The following is a 20,338-nucleotide window of genomic DNA, read 5'->3' as shown; positions in this document are numbered from 1 at the left end:
AGGCTCTTTCTCACCATATCACATGCAGAGCTGTCTGAAACACCTGGGTGATCTTAGGGGCACTGCTGACATACACCAGGGGTTAGCACACTTGTTCTCGTAAGAACTAGTATGGTGTGTGCGCTCAGTCATGTCTGACTCTTTGAGACCCCATGGACTACAGCCCACCAGGCTCCACTGTCCATGGAATTTCTGGGAAAGAATACTGGAGTGGGCTGCCATTTTCTTATCCAGGGGATCTTCCCAAGTCAGAGATCAAACCTGTGTCTCCTGCACTGGCAGGTGGATTCTTTACATACACTATGGACACCTGAGATAAGGGCTGCTGCTGGTGCTAAGTCACTTCAGTCGTGTCAGACTCTGTGCGACCCCATAGACGGCCTCCCATCAGGCTCCCCGGTCCCTGGGATTCTCCAGGCAAGAACACTGGAGTGGGTTGCCATTTCCTTCTCCAATGCATGAAAGTGAAAAGTGAAAGTGAAGTTGCTCAGTCGTGTCTGACTCTTAGCGACCTCATGGACTGCAGCCTACCAGGCTCCTCTGTCCATGGGATTTTCCAGGCAAGAATGCTGGAGTGGGGCGCCATTGCCTTCTCCGGGGATAAGGGCTAGTTAGGCTAGTTAGTAAGTATTTTAGGCTTTGCGGGCCAGTTTGTTTCAGTTACTCAAGTCTGCTGTTGTAGCATTAAAGCAGTCCTAGAGAATATGTAAATAAATAAGCAGACTATGTTTCCATAAAACTTTAATTCACAAAAAATAAGTGGGAGGCCAGATTTGGCCCATGGGTCATAGTTTGCCACCCCTTGACACAGACACAATTTGACTGATGGTTATTTTCAGATTCACGGCAACCACCTCTCCTTTTCTTTTTTTTAATCATATTGTATTTCTCTCAGAGTGATTTTTCAGAGTTTAAGATCTCTTCCTTTGCTGGACCATTTTCTTGCTCTCATCAACAGCATTAATGCATCTAGGCGGTTCAGTTCAGTTGCTCAGTCGTGTCCGACTCTTTGCAACCCCATGAATCGCAGCACGCCAGGCCTCTCTGTCCATCACCAACTCCCGGAGTTTACCCAAACTCATGTCCATCGAGTTGGTGATGCCATCGAGCCATCTCATCCTCTGTCGTCCTCTTCTCCTCCTGCCCCCAATCCCTCCCAACTTCAGGGTCTTTTCCAATGAGTCAACTCTTCACATGAGGTGGCCAAAGTACTGGAGTTTCAGCTTCAGCATCATTCCCTCCAAAGAAATCCCAGGGCTGATCTCCTTCACAATGGACTGGTTGGATCTCCTTGCAGTCCAAGGGACTCGAAAGAGTCTTCTCCAACACCACAGTTCAAAAGCATCAATTCTTTGGCGCTCAGCTTTCTTCACAGTCCAACTCTCACATCCATACATGACCACTGGAAAAACCATAGCCTTGACTAGACGGACCTTTGTTGGCAAAGTAATGTCTCTGCTTTTTAATATGCTATCTAGGCTGTAGCAATGGCTAATTAAATAAATGTATCCACTCCAACATCAATAGCACTCATCTGAAACAAGCCTGTACCTTTAACAAGTTCATAAAATGAACTGAATGCCTTTGTTCTTTTTGTCTTCCTGACATTGGCTAGAAGCAAACAAACAGAAAGACTTCAGCAATAAGCCATTCATTTTGCAATGATTATTGCAGACACTTAAAAACTATACTGCATTTAGAACACACTGTAGTGTATACATTAAGCACAGTAAGCACCACTACTGGGTTCCGTCTGCTTCTTCCAGTTCACACTGCTAATTCAGTCCCAGTGCAGTAGGCACTGCTGATAAAAATCAAGCAAGCGTGTTTACATTAGAGAAGATAAGGACTTTCTTTTAATCACAACTTGTTTTAATTCTGAATGTTGTTGCTCTTGTTTAAGCATCTGTTTTTCTCGAACTGTTTTTCTCTTTTTTTCTTGTTGTTTTTATTTTCCTGCTGAATTCTAATCATGTCTTCTAATCCATTGGCAGCCAAAGAAGGAAAATAAATGATGAAGGAAATTAGATGCAGCTTGGATAATTGATGTTTGTATGCCTGGCTTTAATAAAAACACTCTGCTAAATTAGAGAGGAGTCTAAATGGATTCAGTCAATAGGGAAGTGATTCAGGTGAGGCATGCAATCCTGGGATTTGTTGTAATCTTAGAAATAAGCTAACAGATCAGTTCAGTTGGGACCAGATCTGCTGAAATCTGAGTGAGCTTCCACAGCTTGCTATTTTACTTTTGATTTGTTCCTGAAGTTTGACATTATTTTGTTTTGTACAAAATCAAGCTCTAGGATCCTTGGGTTAAATAAAGTAAATGATTCCAAACTTATACATGACATGAGAACAACAGTATTTCTTGACAAACGCCCACCCACTCTGCCCTTTTAGTTTCTTCTAAGGAAGAAATACTATTAGTGAGTAAACAATCAGCCTGAAGAGCTCAGAATTTAAAGTAAACATTTCAATCCCAAACAACATTTCAGCATTTTTAAGTGATCAAGATAAATATCTGACCATTCTCGCCCACAATTTTGGAGTATCTATCTGTTATCCCAAAACTGATAGCATGGAAATGACATATGATGGATGAGCAATGCTTGGTTGGAAACGAAGTTTCCCTTAAGCCTGACCTCTAAGATCACCCGGGATGAAAGAAGGAAAATGTGTCTAAATCACCATACGTGTATCCTGTGAGCTGCTCCTCACTAGGATAAGTAAAATGGTATGGAGGCTTAGCATTTATTGCATATTAATTTTCCTAGGTGCTAAAAAAGATGCACTACAACTCTCCCTGGCATGTAAGTTGAGACTCAAGGAGCTTAAATAAGTTGTCCAAGGGCACATAGCTATTAAGCAGTGGAGTCAGGATTTGGACCAAGTCAGTCTTACTTCAAAGTCCCTGGTGTTTCCACTCCCTTCAACAGTCTTTCTATAACCAGTCACTTTCATGATTAATCAAGAGTCCCAGTTCTATTTTGATCTCATTTCCAAGTTTCAAGGACAGTCTTGAGTTCTAAATTCTGGTGGCCAACTATTCCTTGCTTTCAAATCTCACTGCTCAATTAAAATGGATCAGAGTAAGATATATTTTATAGTTTCACGGACCAGTGGTTTTGGTTCTTCACAACCCAACATGATCCCTGCTTATTGACGAAAGAGTTGTCCGGAGTTTGTGGTTTGCAATCCCTACTTAAGACTGCAGAGGGGTCATGATGTTATTACAGTGAGTTCAAAATCCACAGTCCCTCCTGAATTGGGGTAGATATCCCTACAAGACTCCTTTCTGTAGACTGGTAAGCCACCCTTTTTCTCTTTCTGATGCACAGAAATTTATCCCTTTGCTAATACTATTATTTCTATTTTTATGACCAAGAATATTCTAATAGAGAATCATGCCATTAGAGACATCACTGTGGACACAGATTTTAAATATCAGACCACGGAATGGCTGGTGGGAGGTATGGTAACTATGTTTGAGTGACTATTCAAAGTGCTGCATTGAGACTAATGATGGAGCCACATCCTGGTTTATAGAGATCTGTGACCTATTCAGAGAGGTTTCTGTTACGGCAGTTGGGGAAAGAGGCACAACAAGTGTGTTAGAGATATGTCTTCCTAACTTTACAGTTAGTTACCTAATGCATATTTTGATATTTTGATAATTAGTACTTAAAGATTTAGTCTGTCAACAATGTTCTCTTTTAATGGCTTTTACTTAATACAAAGAAAATAATCAGACAATCAGAAAACCCAATTCAGATTCAGCATGATCACTCACAATCTCATTAACTGTGCATGTTTACATATACACAATGGAGTATTACTCAGCCATTAAAAAGAATACATTTGAATCAGTTCTAATGAGGTGGATGAAACTGGAGCTGATTATACAGAGTGAAGTAAGCCAGAAAGAAAAACATCAATACAGTATACTAACGCATGTTTAGACATATTAATTTTTTAAAAAAAACTTGAATATGGACTTCTAGCACTAGAGAGGACCAAGGCACCTTTCATTATGAATACTGGTTTAACAAGTTAAAAGATACTCTGCATACTGAACCATATAAATTATAAAGTCATTCTTGCTCCCAAGACAAGTACCTATTTCTTTAAGTCAAAGTGCTCTAAAGTGTGGTCTATGAAGCATTAGGCTTATGCAATGCTGCATGAAAAAACAAGGATCTGGTCAAATAGTATGAGTTCACTCTTAGGAAGGCTTTAGCAGAGGATGTGTGTTCTAACTTAGAATACCCAACTTCAGTCATTTACTGCAAAAGTGTCAAAGGGCTGAAAATTTGACCCCCAGAAAACTGTTAAGGAAAGTATTCAAAAGCTGGTATATTGGGGTGTTAGGTGGCATAGGAATTTAGGGTCCTTCTCCCCAAAGATGCTAATCATTGCACTATTTAGATCATATTTTCATGAATCTGCAAAACTGGGAGGCTTTTATACTTAAGAACAGCAACCTTGATTACTTTGGCCAGTGCAAGGATGGGACACAAATGTTTCCCCAGTTACCAGTAAACATAGTGGTGGTGGTGAAGTCAACTATTTAACAGGATTTTCAAGAGAAGGAAAAATCTAAAGATGGAAATACTGGTTGGCATTATAAGTAGGCACAGGAGACAAGTTAAAAGGACTGAAGAACACAGAGATTCAAGGGAATAGCACAGACAGACATTTTTTATCTTTTACAGAGACATTTTACAAATCCTTTTGAACTGAGAATCAGAACCATCGCCAGGATTACAAAAACCACTTGAACATTTACAATGGCAAATGTAAGGTTCTTTTTCAGAGTCCTGCATTTAAAATAGCTCTTGCAAAAACTACTATGATGTGTAATTTGGCCACAGAGCCATTTGAAACTAAAAAAAAAAAAACAAAAAAAAACAGCAAGGAGATTTTGGTCCTATGATTTTACCAAGAAGCTTCAAAAGACCTAAGGAATGAGAGAGAGAGAGCTCGTTTAAGAAATATGCTATTAAAATGGACTGTTAAGAAATATTTTGGTTACAAAACTGCCTTCCCAGCTTAACAGATAATTGCTTTCGAGGCAGGATGCTTACTGCTTATAATGCAATATCTATATTTTATTTGTAATGGAAGCTACATTGATGCAGATTAAGAATATTTATTGGCACATTCTTTCTTAGCAGTATTTAGCCAATCATCTCAAACTTATGTCATACTGATAAATGTGAATATGTATACTCCATCATCATTAGTTGGAGAGTTAATATAGAAAACACCCATAAAATTGGCAACTTTGTGAAGGACTCATTTATTAATCTATAAACAGGATGTCTCTCCATCTACTGTTGCAACATTATCATCTCCACAGGGTAAGTATTCCTACAGAAAAGGGAAAAAATGCTTTTATGGGTGATTTCTTTGCTTTTATTCATGACTGACATCAATTAAAGAAAAAAAAAAAATTAGCTAAGCAGACAGAGCCAAAACTTAGGACCACACAGATTCGCACTTCACACCACAGAAAAATGAAGATAAATTTAGTTAATAGCAAAACCCACTGTTTCTGTAAATAACAAGTCTGTGTAAGATGAAGGTGGCATATAATGATTCTGTGATGCCTCATACATCTGTTCAAACCTACTTGATCATTTAGTTTTCTGAAAAACAAAGAGCTGACAAACATTCTAATGAAAAACCCCTTAATGGAAAAATATGTAACTAGGAAAAGTAGTAACGTAAGTTTCCAGTTAAGATCTCAATAAGTGACCAGCTATTTATTATACACTAAAATTCATGTTTAAGTTGTTTTAAATAATATAATTTTTAAAACATATACATGTTTCTTTTTATAACAGATCTCATCAGTATATTTGTGAAAATCAGTTTACTGCCAAGTTTCTTTGTAAGAACAAGTTTCCAATTCATTTTCTAAAATCCCACCCTTTATTCATCCAGTAAAATGACCTCCAACACCAAATCTTACCCCCACAATTTTAATCTCCAAAACTGTCACTGAAGATAATATTCTTTGGCATCAAAACTTTAATTTCAGGTCAATCAATTCAGGAAAAACACAAGTTAACAAAAACTCCAAAAAAGGTACCAATTAAAACATCTGTAATTATTAAAAATCAATATCCCATTTGAAATAGTGCTCTTCTGAAATGTCTGGGTAGGACGGGTACCTAGTAAGATTTAAACTCAGGAAAAGAAGAAAATCTATAGAATTCAATCTATGTCAACTAGCAGCATCAGCTGTCACTGTCATCAAAAAATATGCTCTGCTGTAGACCATATTTTAAAATTGCTGATAACACTATCTGACCTCACTGTAATCTGTTGTGTGGAAGCCAGATTTGTTTATTTAGCTGTTCAGCAAATGTCAGAATACCATGTCCGGAGCAAATTAGACACCACATTGGCAAAGCACTCTCCACAGCCTGAAAAGAAAGAAATTTAACCATACTCTTTGCATCTCAATGTCTAAGTGCAAGGTGACTTGCAATTCTTATTTTCAGCGTAATGAAAGATAGGTTAAGTAAGTCTGAACTCTCCCATCTCTGGTTAATCTTTTTTAGACCTCAGTGGATTTCTCCAGTTGTTGACAAAAGGATTCAGAATATTCTACCTGAAGCACATACTCAACAGTCAAAGGATGTCCCTTGGGATGTATCCAGGCCGTAAATCTGCACTCCCATCCTGTTCCTCTGGGTCCTAAAGGCTGACTCCAGGGTCTAAATCAATGGACTCCTTTCTCTGCTGACACTGGGAAGTCTTGGCAGGAGGAGAGGGTAGTAGAGGTGTTTCTACTCATTCAGGCCCCTCCCAGAGAGGTTGTCTTGAGTGGCTGGGTCCCTCCACAAAAGTATCTGATCATGTCAAGAAAGTCTTCATCTCAGACTTGCCCCAGGTTCTTATTCTCTGTCTTAGGTTTTCATACCCTCTATCCACACTCTCGGAGAAGGCAATGGCAACCCACTCCAGTACTCTTGCTGGAAAATCCCATGGATGGAGGAGCCTGGTAGGCTGCATTGGGTCGCTAAGAGTCAGACACGACTGAGTGACTTCACTTTCACTTTTCACCTTCATGCACTGGAGGAGGAAATGGCAACCCACTCCACTGTTCTTGCCTGGAGAATCCCAGGGACGGCAGGGCCTGGTGGGCTGCCGTCTATGGGGTCGCACAGAGTCGGACATGACTGAAATGACAGCAGCAGCAGCAGCAGCAGAAGCATCCACACTCTCTTTCTCAGTGTCTCTGTAAGTAAACTGTGAGTACTCAATTCCTAGCAAGACTTATAAGAACATCTCATTTTGACCAATTCAGCTTGAATTTGAGAAAATCCTTTTGAGGCTGAAACTTCTAAAACTGGAAGCTTAAATTTTGTACACATTTCCTCTATAACATCTTTCATGGACATGACTTAAACAATAAAATAATAGAAAAATATCTGAACGCTCTCAGTTTAAGCCATTTAATGAATATTTTCAAACAGTTTTTTCTCTTGCTCTTCCTGGGAGATGGCTAAAAATCTGAAATTACTGTTCATTAACTGAATCTACACTCAAGGTAAAGGCAGGAAAAGGAAAACAAGCCAAAAGCTTTGTTATCTTGGGTCCTGTCCATTATAAATGACAAATGATAGCCTGCAGGTGAAAACGAACTTCTCAGCACTGAAATGGCTTCATCTGGTTTATTAGCTGCAAACAAAAACTAAGGAAGGCACGTCTAGCAGGTGACTTGCAATTCTTATTTTCAGCGTAATGAAAGGTAGGTTCAGTAAGTCTGAATCCCCATGTGGCCTCCCAGTCTGTCTAAAGGAACACAAGTGGCAAGGAGACAATCCGGAAAAGATGGTTAAAAAGTAAAAATGTAGGTCTGCAGCCTTAGCCAAAAGATAATGCTTAACTTCCACGAAACTCCAAAGACCTAGTTGCAAGTAGTGGCTTCACATTTATCCCAAAAGTTACTTTATTCTTTTTTTTATCAAGTAAATAAACTGCGCCATTGAGCAATTAATAGTCAACAATAAAATGCACCCCAAGGGAGTAGGTATAGGATAGCTTTACAAAAAAGAAAAAATATATAGGGAAGGAGTAGTAGTTCCCAAATCACACAAGATCCATGTAGCTTTATAGGAAGTGAACAGCACTTGGAAAGTCCAGACATGCACGCTTATTACCCAAATCCACACAAGTTAGATAAGCATTTGCTTTCCTGATAGCGCTTGCTTTTCTCTACCCTAAACCTGTAACTACACTTTATTCTCTGAAACATCTGAACAAAAGTCCATTGTTTGTGAAAGCCCACCTCACTCATCTCACACAGTCCCTCAGTGTATTTATATCTTGAATGTGTTATTTTCCTACGTGCTAGATCCAAAGGGTAGTCTTAAATCTGGTTAACAACTATTAATGTTGTATCCAAGTGAAAGCAGCTCCTTGGATAGGCAGACACATTTTTTTAAATGCCTTGAAGTACCTCTTTTAAAATTTCTTTTTAAGATTACCTTGAAACAAAAAAATCACATCCAAGTTTTCAGTCCAGAAACCCTGAGATCGTCTTCCGAGTAGCTCAAGACTAGTTAAGGTGATCTCCCATTTCTTGTGTGCCCACAGTAAGCGAACACGTCTGCCTCACAGTGTGATCTGTAAGGTTTCCTTTCACACCATGTCATCTAGCTCTCCAAAGTTATTATCAGTAAGCTGGGACAACCATAATGTCTGCCAGGCAGGTGTGAGATCAGGAATTCCAGTTCCTGTGTTTGAGAACAGGCACGTATGAGAACAGGAGTTTTATGCTGTAGTTCCAAGTGGCTATCTTCATAGATGCACAAGGTACATAAAGTTCAATCAATTTCCTGATGAAATCTACTTCAAACCCCTGACAAATCTGATTGTGCTGCTTAATTGATTCTCAAAAATTATTACAATATATGGTATAGTGTTACAATAAGTTAAAGCAAGAGCAATAAGAAACATAATTGTGACAGGTAACCACTAGAGGCCAGTGTAATTCAACATGGAGAAGGAATTTATAATCAATCCCTGTGGAAAACTAACATTATTTCTCTCACTTAAAAGTGGAGCTCTTGTGAATTGAAGAGAAAAACGATGAAGAAAGCTTTTTTAATTCTCTGAAGAGGAAATTTCAAAGGATAAGCAAGATGAGTAAAGAAAAGATGACTCATGAAAAATTAGGCAAAGAGAATTCCTGTCTCCAGAAAAAAAAAATAGTATTTCTATTTAATGTTTGACGTTTCACAATGTAAGCACAAATTTTCAACCTACTTGGCTTAATTGTAAGCTTTTCCATAAATGTTTCATTTGGCACTAGCATTTAGAAATAACTAAAAATCTGGAATACCTAGAAAGTGCCATGGTAATCTCATTTTGAGGGCAATCATCATGCTAGCTGCCCAGACAAAGCCAAGAGTTTTGAGAAGGGGTGGAAAAACTGTACATTTGCAATTCCCTTCCCTTAAAGAATTTTATTCAGAAAAAGTACCTAATTGTTCCTTCTCAGACATGGAATAATTCACATAAATTCATTTAGTGCTCCATTCATACTGAATAATACATTTCTTAATAATGGTGCTACATGATGCGTACAATACTCTTTTAGCAAGGAACTGAACCAGGCTCTCAAAACTAAAATTAGGAGTAGAAATGAGAATCTGATCGTTTAATAAAGCTTAGACAAAACAGTTGGTAAAATCCTATGTAGGAGATTTTACTTTTTAAGAGAGAAGATGGAACAGTATAACACACAATCCACAGACAAGTACTCTTCCCCTCTCCTCCACCAGGGAAAGGCACCTTATAGAATGTGTACATGCCAAGGAGATTAATGAACCATAAAACCTCAGATACAGACAGGACCTGAGAGGTCAGCCAACAGCAGCTTGAACATTTTCAAAGACAAGAAACTTCTGCTTTGCAAGGTGGTCCATTCTACTGCCTTGGCTGTAAACGTTTGAAAATAATTCTTTAATCTTCATACTAAGAGAACTCATCCAACACACAACAACATGTTGCTTTGGTTCCTGAGGTCAAAATGAGAAGGCAAGATACAAAGATGAACAACATATGACCCTGACTTCAAGGTGCTGTAAAATTCCACCCATGAGGTTCTGATCCTCACTTCTGACCCATAAGTACTGGTTCTTTCAGTTACAAGCTATGTGAATTAGTTACTTTCTTTGGACATCAGTTTTCTCAACTGCAAAACGAGGATAGTAATGGTACTTGCCTTGCAGGGTTGATGCCAGGATTAAATGAGATAACTCAAGTAAAACACAAAGCCTAATGTCTTCAAAATAGGTTCTCAGTAATTGCCACCACTGCTAGGCAGTTTAGTCGACAAATAAGTCATTCAGCCTTTACCAAACTCCCATGAGGGATGACTTATTACCCTTACTTTTAGATATAGAAGAACTGGGGATCAGGAGAACGGTGGCTAGCTTCCAACACTCAGCAGCTAGTTTATGTTCAGATAAGGTTTCAACATGCGCTGATCTCACTATGAGAGTTTTCACTGCTACACAGAGCTGCTTCCATGAAATATATGCTTGTCATCACAAATACAGAAGAACATTTGGGGAAATGCGATGGGGTAATGGAATTGGAGGTGGTTCAAAAAGACTTACAGCCCAATTAAGGTCAGGCATTAATGTAACTGGGGTATTCTGTCTACAAAGCATGCAAAACCATAGACTGATCTTACTGAAATGATCTTCTTTTCAAACAGTGCATTGTGCCATAAACGGCAGTAAACGAAGAAAATAACAATCTACAACAATGTTTTCCAAAATAAATTAGACTGTCCATAGGCAAATTATCTAAGGTTTTTACCTCTGGCTTCAGGAGAAGTGATATAATAAAAAAGAAGGTGGGAGAGATATTATTAAGCATGAGTGCAGAACAGGGTAGGAAATAGTAAAATATTTTCCTGTTATTGACTTAAATTCATGCACCACAAAGTAAAATTACTGACCTTTCTTATTTCTTAGTAAATGTCTTCATAAGGGGAACCTCAGGAGTACCCGACCCAGTCCACTACTGTGCTATACCATGACACACATACATGCTAAAGATTTCTTTCTAGGTTAAAAAATCCTACTATGGGCAGGCTGATTTAGTAAAAACTAAACTACCAAAGACATACAAACATATATATATATATATGCTTGTTGTATGTTCCAACTAGAGATTAATGAGAAAAATGGTTATCATTTTTGTCCTGTTCCATTGCGGTATACCAGATTTTACCTTAAGGCACATAAAAGTTTTGTCAATAGTCAGGTAAACAAATAATATTAAGAATAGTTAACTTTAAGCACATCATACGTATTAGGTTCTTTTATCGTCATAGAAAGTTCAGGTGTGGAACTTGGAGGATGAGGATGTTAGCAATTTGCCCCAGATCCTACAGCTGCTTAATATCCTGAAAAGCTGAAATTTCAATCTGAGATGGGAATACCAGACCACCTGACCTGCCTCTTGAGAAACCTGTATGCAGATCAGGAAGCAACAGTTAGAACTGGACATGGAACAACAGACTGGTTGCAAATAGGAAAAGGAGTATGTCAAGGCTGTATATTGTCACCTGCTTATTTAACTTCTATGCAGAGTACATCATGAGAAATGCTGGGCTGGCGGAAGCACAGGCTAGAATCCAGATTGCCGGGAGAAATATCAATAACCTCAGTTATGCAGATGACACCACCCTTATGGCAGAAAGTGAAGAAGAACTAAAGAGCCTCTTGATGAAAGTCAAAGAGGAGCGTGAAAAAGATGGCTTAAAGCTCAACATTCAGAAAACTAAGATCATGGCCTCTGGTCCCATTACTTCATGGCAAATAGATGGGAAAACAGTGGAAACAGGGGCTGGCTTTATTTTTTGGGGCTCCAAAATCACTGCAGATGGTGATTGCAGCCATGAAATTAAAAGACGCTTACTCCTGGGAAGGAAAGTTATGACCAACTAGACAGCATATTAAAAAGCAGAGACATTACTTTGCCAACAAAGGTCCGTCTAGTCAAGGTTATGGTTTTTCCAGTAATCAAGTATGGATGTGAGAGTTGGACTATAAAGAAAGTTGAGCACTGAAGAATTGATGCTTTTGAACTTTGGTGTTAGAGAAGACTCTTGAGAGTCCCTTGGACTGCAAGGAGGTCCTACCAGTCCATTCTAAAAGAGATCAGTCCTGGGTGTTCATTGGAAAGACTGATGTTGAAGCTGAAACTCCAATACTTCGGCCACCTGATACGAAGAGCTGACTCACTTGAAAAGATCCTGATGTTGGCAAAGACTGAAGGCAGGAGAAGCAGATGACAGAGGATGAGATGGTTGGATGGTATCACTGACTCAATGGACACGGGTTTGGGTAGACTCTGGTAGTTGGTGATGGACAGGGAGGCCTGGTGTGCTGTGGTTCATGGGGTCGCAAAGAGTCGGACACGACTGAGCAACTGAACTGAACTGTACTGAACCTGACCATAAGCCTCAAACTCTTATTCAACATGGCACACAATCTATCACATTCAGAGATCCACTGTCCTGTCACCTGGAGAGTACAATGAACTTCTCTACCATAGTGCAATATGACCCCAGAAACATGCTAAAAGTCTTTTTATATATCCTTATGTTATCCTTCTTCAGTAAAAAACAAACAAGAAAAGAAGCAAAAATATAAAACATTCCACTACTAGTCAGGTGGGAGGCTAGGGTCTTTATTATGCCCTAAATTAAGTATGGGGTCTTGGAAATACCTCTTTATCTCTCATGATCTCAACTACATCATTCTTTCAGGAAATCCTGGAGAAACATCCCTGCACAAATATACTGAATGTATGATCAAGGCCATGTGCCAGTCATGGTGAACACAACCAGCACTAAGCTGTTGCTTTCACTGCTGTGATAGGTTTATGAAACTTTTAATACTACAAAAGGAGAGGTGATAAAGCAACATTCCCTGGGAGAACGGGGATTAGAAAGTCAATGTGCTGTTACCTATTATTATATATCAAGGTCAAATTTGGCTTTTATGGATAAATGAAGATTGATAAAAAGAAATTCAAATTTAAAGAGTTTAATTAGAGTACAGAGACACTGTCAGAACTCAACTGCATCTTTTGGCATAAACTGGACTGGAAAATAATTAAAATGAGTTATGCTGAGAGCTGAATATTTCAATGAGAAGTATTTCTAATTCTGAGAATTAAAAGCACTCAAGATTTGTACATTAATCAGTCTAAATGTATGTAATTTTCTTCAAGGTAGGAAGTTTACTAAAATGAGGCAAGTAAATGCAAAACAAAGTTTTGTCAGTTCCACCTGACTTTCAGAGACTAAGCTTCAAAATTCATTTTCCCCCTACACAGCCTTGGAGATCATTAAAGAATGACAGGGATATTAAAAGAAAGAACATTCAAGAAAAATTTGCTAAGATTGTACAATGTTGAGATGTGGGGGACAGAGCAAGTTGGTGACCAAAAACCAACCAATAGTCTTCATCTTTACTGATTTTATAATCCAGTGGGCTTTCAGAGGGCAAAAAAGAGATTTCAAAGGCACAGCTCAATTAAGAATATCTCCTTATTCATGACAAAGCTCCCAGCTAACGGCTCTTCACCCCCTACTTAGGATGATGTCTACAAGGAGGTGACCATCTACTTTTTATCGTATATTCACACTGAATAACCTCCTTCATCTACACTAAGAGAAATGGTCAGTAGTCAGAAGTTTATAAAGACACTCATCACCTTAGGCTGAAGCCTTCAGATCTGAAAATAGGAAGTGGGGCAATGTGAGTGCCTCTGGAGGTAGATCTATTAGACTGAAGAAGGCAGATTTCCTTGGACTGGGCTGCTAAAGTTGATTTAGTCTTATTTGGTGACACTTAATGGGTGGGCCTTAAGGAATGATCTGACATAGGCTTCATCAGATATTATGCCAAACTGACCGGAGTATCCAAGTCCAGACACTAGAAGTCCCTCCTTCTGATACCCACTAATGTCTTTCTGATTTTTTCTGTGTCTGGCCATTGAATCTGTCTTCCTAATTCTTCTTTTATTTCTCAGAGACAAAATATCCACAAATCATATTGCCTTCTCCCAAATCTGTCTTTTTTTTTTTTCCTCTCTCTTTTTATTGCCCTATAAGATTGTGTATAGACTGGGGCAGAACTTCCTTCTTTATCCTCTACTCTAAGATAAAAGCTGTTAGACATTTTAACACTTTTGACAGCAGAATCCAAATTAGATCAGATGTCTTCCTTTACTGAATGGGGGTTTTTGGCATATCTGAGAATAGTTTAGTATTCTAGAAAAGAAGAAACACTGCATGTTTGTTGTTTAGATGTTGACCAAAAACAGGACTAACTCCAATGCTATCCAGACACCAACCTCTCCTCCTCTTCATCTGCTTCATGAAGTCTCCAAAGGACTCCATGGGTGTGTCTCAGAATCAGCTGCAGAAATTTATAGGTACCCTGATTTTGTTTTTGTGTACTCAATCTTCAAGAACTGCTTTGGTGCCATATAAAAGCAAATGACGACTCATTCAAAAAAGACCAATGAATGACAACTCTTAAGAACTCCTCTGTCATTGGCAAAATTAGTCCCATCAAAATAATCCTACAATTCACATAAACATTTCTCCTTAATTTCTCAATCTCCAGAATATATAATGGTGAGGGAACTCAGCCCATCGAGACTGAAGAATAGAAGAATAAAGGGAGATATATGGCCAACTTCATCGTTTTGTCTCACAAACCAGATTTTCTTCTTGATGTCTCTTTTCAGTTCACAGGGATTCAAGGATTCTTTATCATCCCACTAGGCCTCCTTTGTTTTTTTTTTTTGTTTGTTTGTTTGTTTTGTTTTTTTTTAATTTTATTTTATTTTTAAACTTTACATAATTGTATTAGGCCTCCTTTGGATGGACTTCAGCTATCAATGTCCCTTTTAAAAATGTAGGATCATGCCTCTGAACTGCTGTTCTCTAATATTTATTATACCTAAGTGACATTAAAAAATGCTAAAGAATGTGGACTTTGGTGTACAATTACCTGGGTTCAAATTTGGGCTCTGTAACATACTAGCTTTGTGGTTTTGAGTAAGTAAAGAATCTCTATTAAGCCTTCTTTTCTTGGGTGTAAAATATATAATAATAATGTCTTCAAGTACAATGATCCACAAAATATACAAGAGACTGGTACACAGTAAGAACTCAAAAACTGTTGACCATTACAAATACCACCATCGCCACCACCACCACCACCTTTATCACTGCTCGCGAGGCTTGATGGGTAACTCCAAATGGACACTGCTTTGGTGCAACAAAGGGTACAGAAGTGACAACAGCTTTCCTGGGCCTGCTCAACATGGTCCCTTCCTACCTAGCTGAATGTCTTACCGATCCCTTCACTTTTTTCCAAAGTGAACAACCTCTTTACTGGCTTTTCCTGCTTAAGCATCCAGTCTTAAAAGCCTTACTGGTTCTCTTCCACTCTTTCAACACTTCTCTTGCCTCCATGAATCTGCACATTGTGCTTACCTGACGTCTTCAACTCATAATTATCTCCTCTTCCTCACCTTTTTTCAGATTTCAAATCTGACTAAGTGCTCTGTTAGTTTTAAATTCAATGCCATAGAGAATTAGTATGATTTATGGCTTTCTAATTGACTCATGAATTAAACTTGTCCTTAAAGTAACTCCAAGGTAAAGAGTTTTCTGTTTTTATAGGTATTGCTTTTATGCACCTAGCATCACTCTGGGGATGAAGAATAATACCCAGACAGTATCAGTGGACTGACTCACATGTTTTAAGTGTGCTGATTATCTGTAGAGTTAATATCAGGAACCTTGAAAACTGAAGTAAATCTTCACTGAACAACATGTTGCTTAACATTAGGGCCATAGAGGATTCCAGCAATCTAAAATACAGAAGATTTAGTCTTAAAACATGTGTGCATATTCAGTTGCTTAGTTGTGTCAGACTCTGTGACTCTATGAACTATAGCTTTCTAGGCTCCTCCATCCAAGGGATGCTCCAGGCAAGAATGCTGGAGTGGGTTGTCATTTCCTCCTCCGGGGGATCTTCCCAGACAAGGGATTGAACCCAAGTCTCCTGCATCTTCCTGCATTGGCAGGCAGATTCTTTACCACTGAGCCACCTGGGAAACCCCTTAGTCTTAAGCTGAGACATGTAAAATGTTAACTTAATCTCAAAAGCAGTTTAATGAACAGTAAGAAGGGAATTTGAGCTCAGAGAGACCCTAACTTTCTATAATCTAACATACAACATATTTATCAACTGACCTACTTAAAGCAAGTAGGACACAACTCCTGTGTGAAAGACTGTATGAGAGAGAAATGGAGAATGTTAAGGAGTTCTGCTCCAGGAAGTTAGGCAAGAATAGAGGATTGTCAAATCTTAGTATTTTATAGTACCTTTTCCAGAGCTAAAACTACAAACAAAATAAGCAAGGAAACAAATAACAACAGAATGCCATCATCACTATTATTTCACTACTTATAAAACCAAGTGTTACATTAGTACCTGGGGTAGTAAAGCCTGGTTTATACAATTAAAAAAAAAAAAGTCAGCAAGCAAACAGAGATACAAGGAAGGATATGATGGCTGATAGATCACTCTGATTACTTCTCAAAATATGTACTTCTCCAAACAGGTGTAATTCTTCATTTCAAATTCCATTTGTTCAGAATGTAGATGTGGACTTATATAAAATTTACTTTTGTATTATCTAAGAAAAAAGATTTGCTGAGTAAAAAAAATATTTAAATAAGATTATGAAGTATATATTAAACATATTTAAAGAAACAAACATTTTGCCACCATCAAATGTCTCACCATCAAATTTATAAATACTAGATTCCTTAATAACAAGACAATCCTTTTGGTTAATTTAAATTGGTAGCAAAAGACATCTACCTGATCAAGGATTGTTTGCCTACTTTAATCATTCGAAAACAGTAAATGGCATTAAGAATATAATTCACAATAGGATCTATTCCTGCTTATTAGCCTTATTATAGTAAGACTGGAAAAAGGTTTTGCATATTATCATAGAGAGGATAGTTTTTCTCTAAATAAAATTCTGATCATAGAAACGTATTTTATGCTTTTATTGTTCTTCTCTTTTTAACAAAAAAATATTTTCCTTTCAAAATAGTCCTCCAATTCACATGGGAAACTGAAGCTATTTCTATGAGATGTTTTAAAATAACTCCAAGGAGGAGAGGCCCTTGAAAGGAGAGTAACAATAGAAACCAGGTCACCAACTCAAGACCTGGACTTTCTTTATTGTTCATGGACACAAATGCTTGGTTTCAGAAGTACATTGTTATCAAGGAAGCAGTTGGTTGGCACTATTTCTTTGGGCTATTATATCTCTGAAATTAATGTGGTCAACTGACTAGTTTGCAACTAGGAAAGAAAAGTCAGTTCAACCTTCGAACTGAAATTAAGCATAAACAAATAATAATCACTTAGGGGTCAGCAACTGGTAGCTTGGTTGGGCACTGAAGGCCGTTTGCTCTCCCTGGATGTTACACTGAGGCCAAGTGACCTTAAGAAGAACAGGAAGGAATGATGGATGGTGTGCTCAGACTCCCTCTGTCCCAGCTGCATTTTTCAGCTGCCAAAGGTACACTTGCAGGGGCCAGATTCAACAATGAGAAATGACCTGGGGGCCTGACTACCTAACTGGCTATACCCCTGGCAGCTGACAACAGCAACTTTACTGCAAAAACTAGCAACTTGGTGGCTCAGAGGGTAAAGCATCTGCCTGCAATGCCGGAGACCTGGGTTTGATCCCTGGGTCAGGAAGATCCTCTGGAGAAGGAAAAGGCAACCCACTCCGGTACTCATGCCTGGGAAATCCCATGGATGGAGAAGCCTGGTAGGCTACAGTCCATGGGGTCACAAAGAATTGGACACGACCGAGCAATTTTACTTTCACTTTTCAGATTGCTAATCACCATTTTGCTGGTTAAACCTGCTTCAATAAACAAGCAACCAGCAACTGACTGAGAGTTTCTGTTTTCTCTTTTAAAAAACTTTTTATTTTGTATTGGGGTGTAAATGTGTATAAGGCTTCTCTGGTAGCTAAGTTGGTAAAGAATCCACCTGCAATGTAGGAGATCCCAGTTCGATTCCTGGGTAGGGAAGATCCCCTGGAGAAGGGACAGATAGGCTACCCACTCCAGAATTCTTGCCTGGAGAACTCCATGGATAGAAGAGCCTGGCAGGCTACAGTCCATGGGGTTGCAAAAAAGTCAGACACTACTGCGCGACTTCCACTTTACATAAGTGTGTAGTCTTTGTCACTCAGTCATATCTGACTCTTTTGCGACCCCATGGACCGTAGTCTGCCAGACTCCTCTGTCCATGGGATTTTCCAGGCAAGACTACTGGAGTGGAGAATCACTGCCTTCTTCAGGGGATCTTCCCGACCCAGGGATCAAGCCCAGGTCTCCTGCATTGCAGGCACATTCACAGATTCTTTACCATCTAAGCCACAGGGGAAGCCCAACTGCGAAATAACAAATAATGTTGTGAAAGTTTCAGGTGAATAGCAAAGGGACTCAGCCACACATATACATCTAACATTTTCCTCCAAACTGACCTCCCATCCAGGACACCACACAACACTGAGCAGGGTTCCCTGTGCTGTACAGTAGTTCCTTATTTGTTATGCATTTAAATACAGCGGTATGCACATATGGCTTAAAGTTTCTTAATGGACAGCAACTGGTCTTAGTAAAAGCTGTATCTCAGGAGCGTAGGACCATGGTATAGGTGGTAACATTAATTTTATGATCACAAAGGCCAAACAATTCACATGCAGTAGTAAAATGCAGAGAAAACAGCTGTGAAAGACACTGTCTGTAGTTAGCCATGGGTATTACAGCTATACAACATGATTACCTATTCTAAATTTGTCTGAGGAAGAAATGGAACCTTACTTACTTCCACAACCCTTCCACTTTGCAGCCCTTTCCCACAACATCAGGCAGAGTTTAAAAATGAACAGTAGCTCAGTACACACTTATTAAGTTGACAAATTGCAAGGAATGCCTGATATCATCTGAATTTTCTTCTTAAAATCCTTTGAATGGACATCCCTCTAAGGTAGGGGACATTGCGTCTATTTTCTGTTCTTTTCACTGTATTATTACTTTTCGGAGAAAGCTGATGCTAGCCAGCCAGTGAAGTTGCTCAGTAGTGTCTGACTCTTTGCGACCCCATGGACTGTAGCCTACCAGGCTCCTCCATCCATGGAATTTTCCAGGAAAGAGTACTAGAGTGCATTGCCATTTCTTTCTCCAGGAAGATCTTCCCGACCCAGAGACTGAACCCAAGTCTCCCGCGTTGCAGGCAGACACTTTACCATCTGAGCCACCACAGAAGCCGTGCTAGCCATAACCTCTGATAAAAGTTCAAAGTAGCATTTCTATAAAAGCTACCCACAGAAAACATTACTTTATAACCATATTAAAAATCCTAAAGTGGACCTTGAAGAGAAACTACTTCATATACAGCTTCTCCAAACACTTGTTTGATATGATTAAAAATATTTAGCTGGAATGTTACTTGAAGTTTATTTTCTCATTCCATTTACCAGTTGTGACCTAATCAGCAGTCAAAATTGGCTAAAAATGATAAATTTTATTCACTTAAAAGACATTTCAGTTACGTGTGATGCTCTATCAACAACAACAAAAAGTTGATGGGTAGAGAGCAGGTGCTGAGGGAGAAAAAAAAAAATCTTTCTTAGTTAAGAGAGAAGACAGTGGCCCAGGAACAAGTTATTGAGTGACTTTTCTCTTTTTTAGCGACTGTGTGGTTAAGAAGGTTATTTCTTACTAAAGAAAACTGAGAAGTGAGATAGAAACTTAGTAGTAAGGTAGAATGAGCCTAATACTTAAGATGATTGGAGTAGTGAGGCAGAGTGAGCTTACTACTTTAGCTGATGGATCAAATCGCTAAAACACTCAAAACTGATAGGTCCCCAGGGAATTATTATTAAATCCAGAGACTGGATAAATTAAACTTAAGGTCTGAACACTAGACCAGGGTCATAGTAGCCAGGAATTGTGAAGTTCAGGATTTATAGTAAAGGGAACTAATTTGCACTGAGATGCTTGGTTAAGTTTGGCTCCATAAAAGCATCTATAACATGTCTTTTTAAACTATCTACTTGCTAGTTTAACAGTTGGTTTAATTTTTGTTCCTAGAAAAAAATTCTAAAGAAAAAGTTTTCTATACTGACGGGAAGTCCACCTAATTGAGCAATAAGAGTAAATCCAAAACGC

At 38.7% G+C, this 20,338-nt stretch overlaps 1 protein-coding gene across 1 annotated transcript in view; it reads right to left on the bottom strand.

Annotated features, from left to right (window-relative positions):
- Positions 1 to 20,338, bottom strand: part of SUCLG2 (succinate-CoA ligase GDP-forming subunit beta) — a 275,148-nt gene that overhangs the window by 27,376 nt on the left and 227,434 nt on the right. The gene's annotated exons all lie outside the window — the stretch shown is intronic.

This window comes from Bos taurus, chromosome 22 (genome assembly GCF_002263795.3).
Source record: "Bos taurus isolate L1 Dominette 01449 registration number 42190680 breed Hereford chromosome 22, ARS-UCD2.0, whole genome shotgun sequence".
NCBI classification, from domain to species: Eukaryota; Metazoa; Chordata; class Mammalia; order Artiodactyla; family Bovidae; genus Bos; species Bos taurus.
Note: the sequence above shows the minus strand (reverse complement) of the source record. Positions and strands in the feature narration are given on the sequence as shown.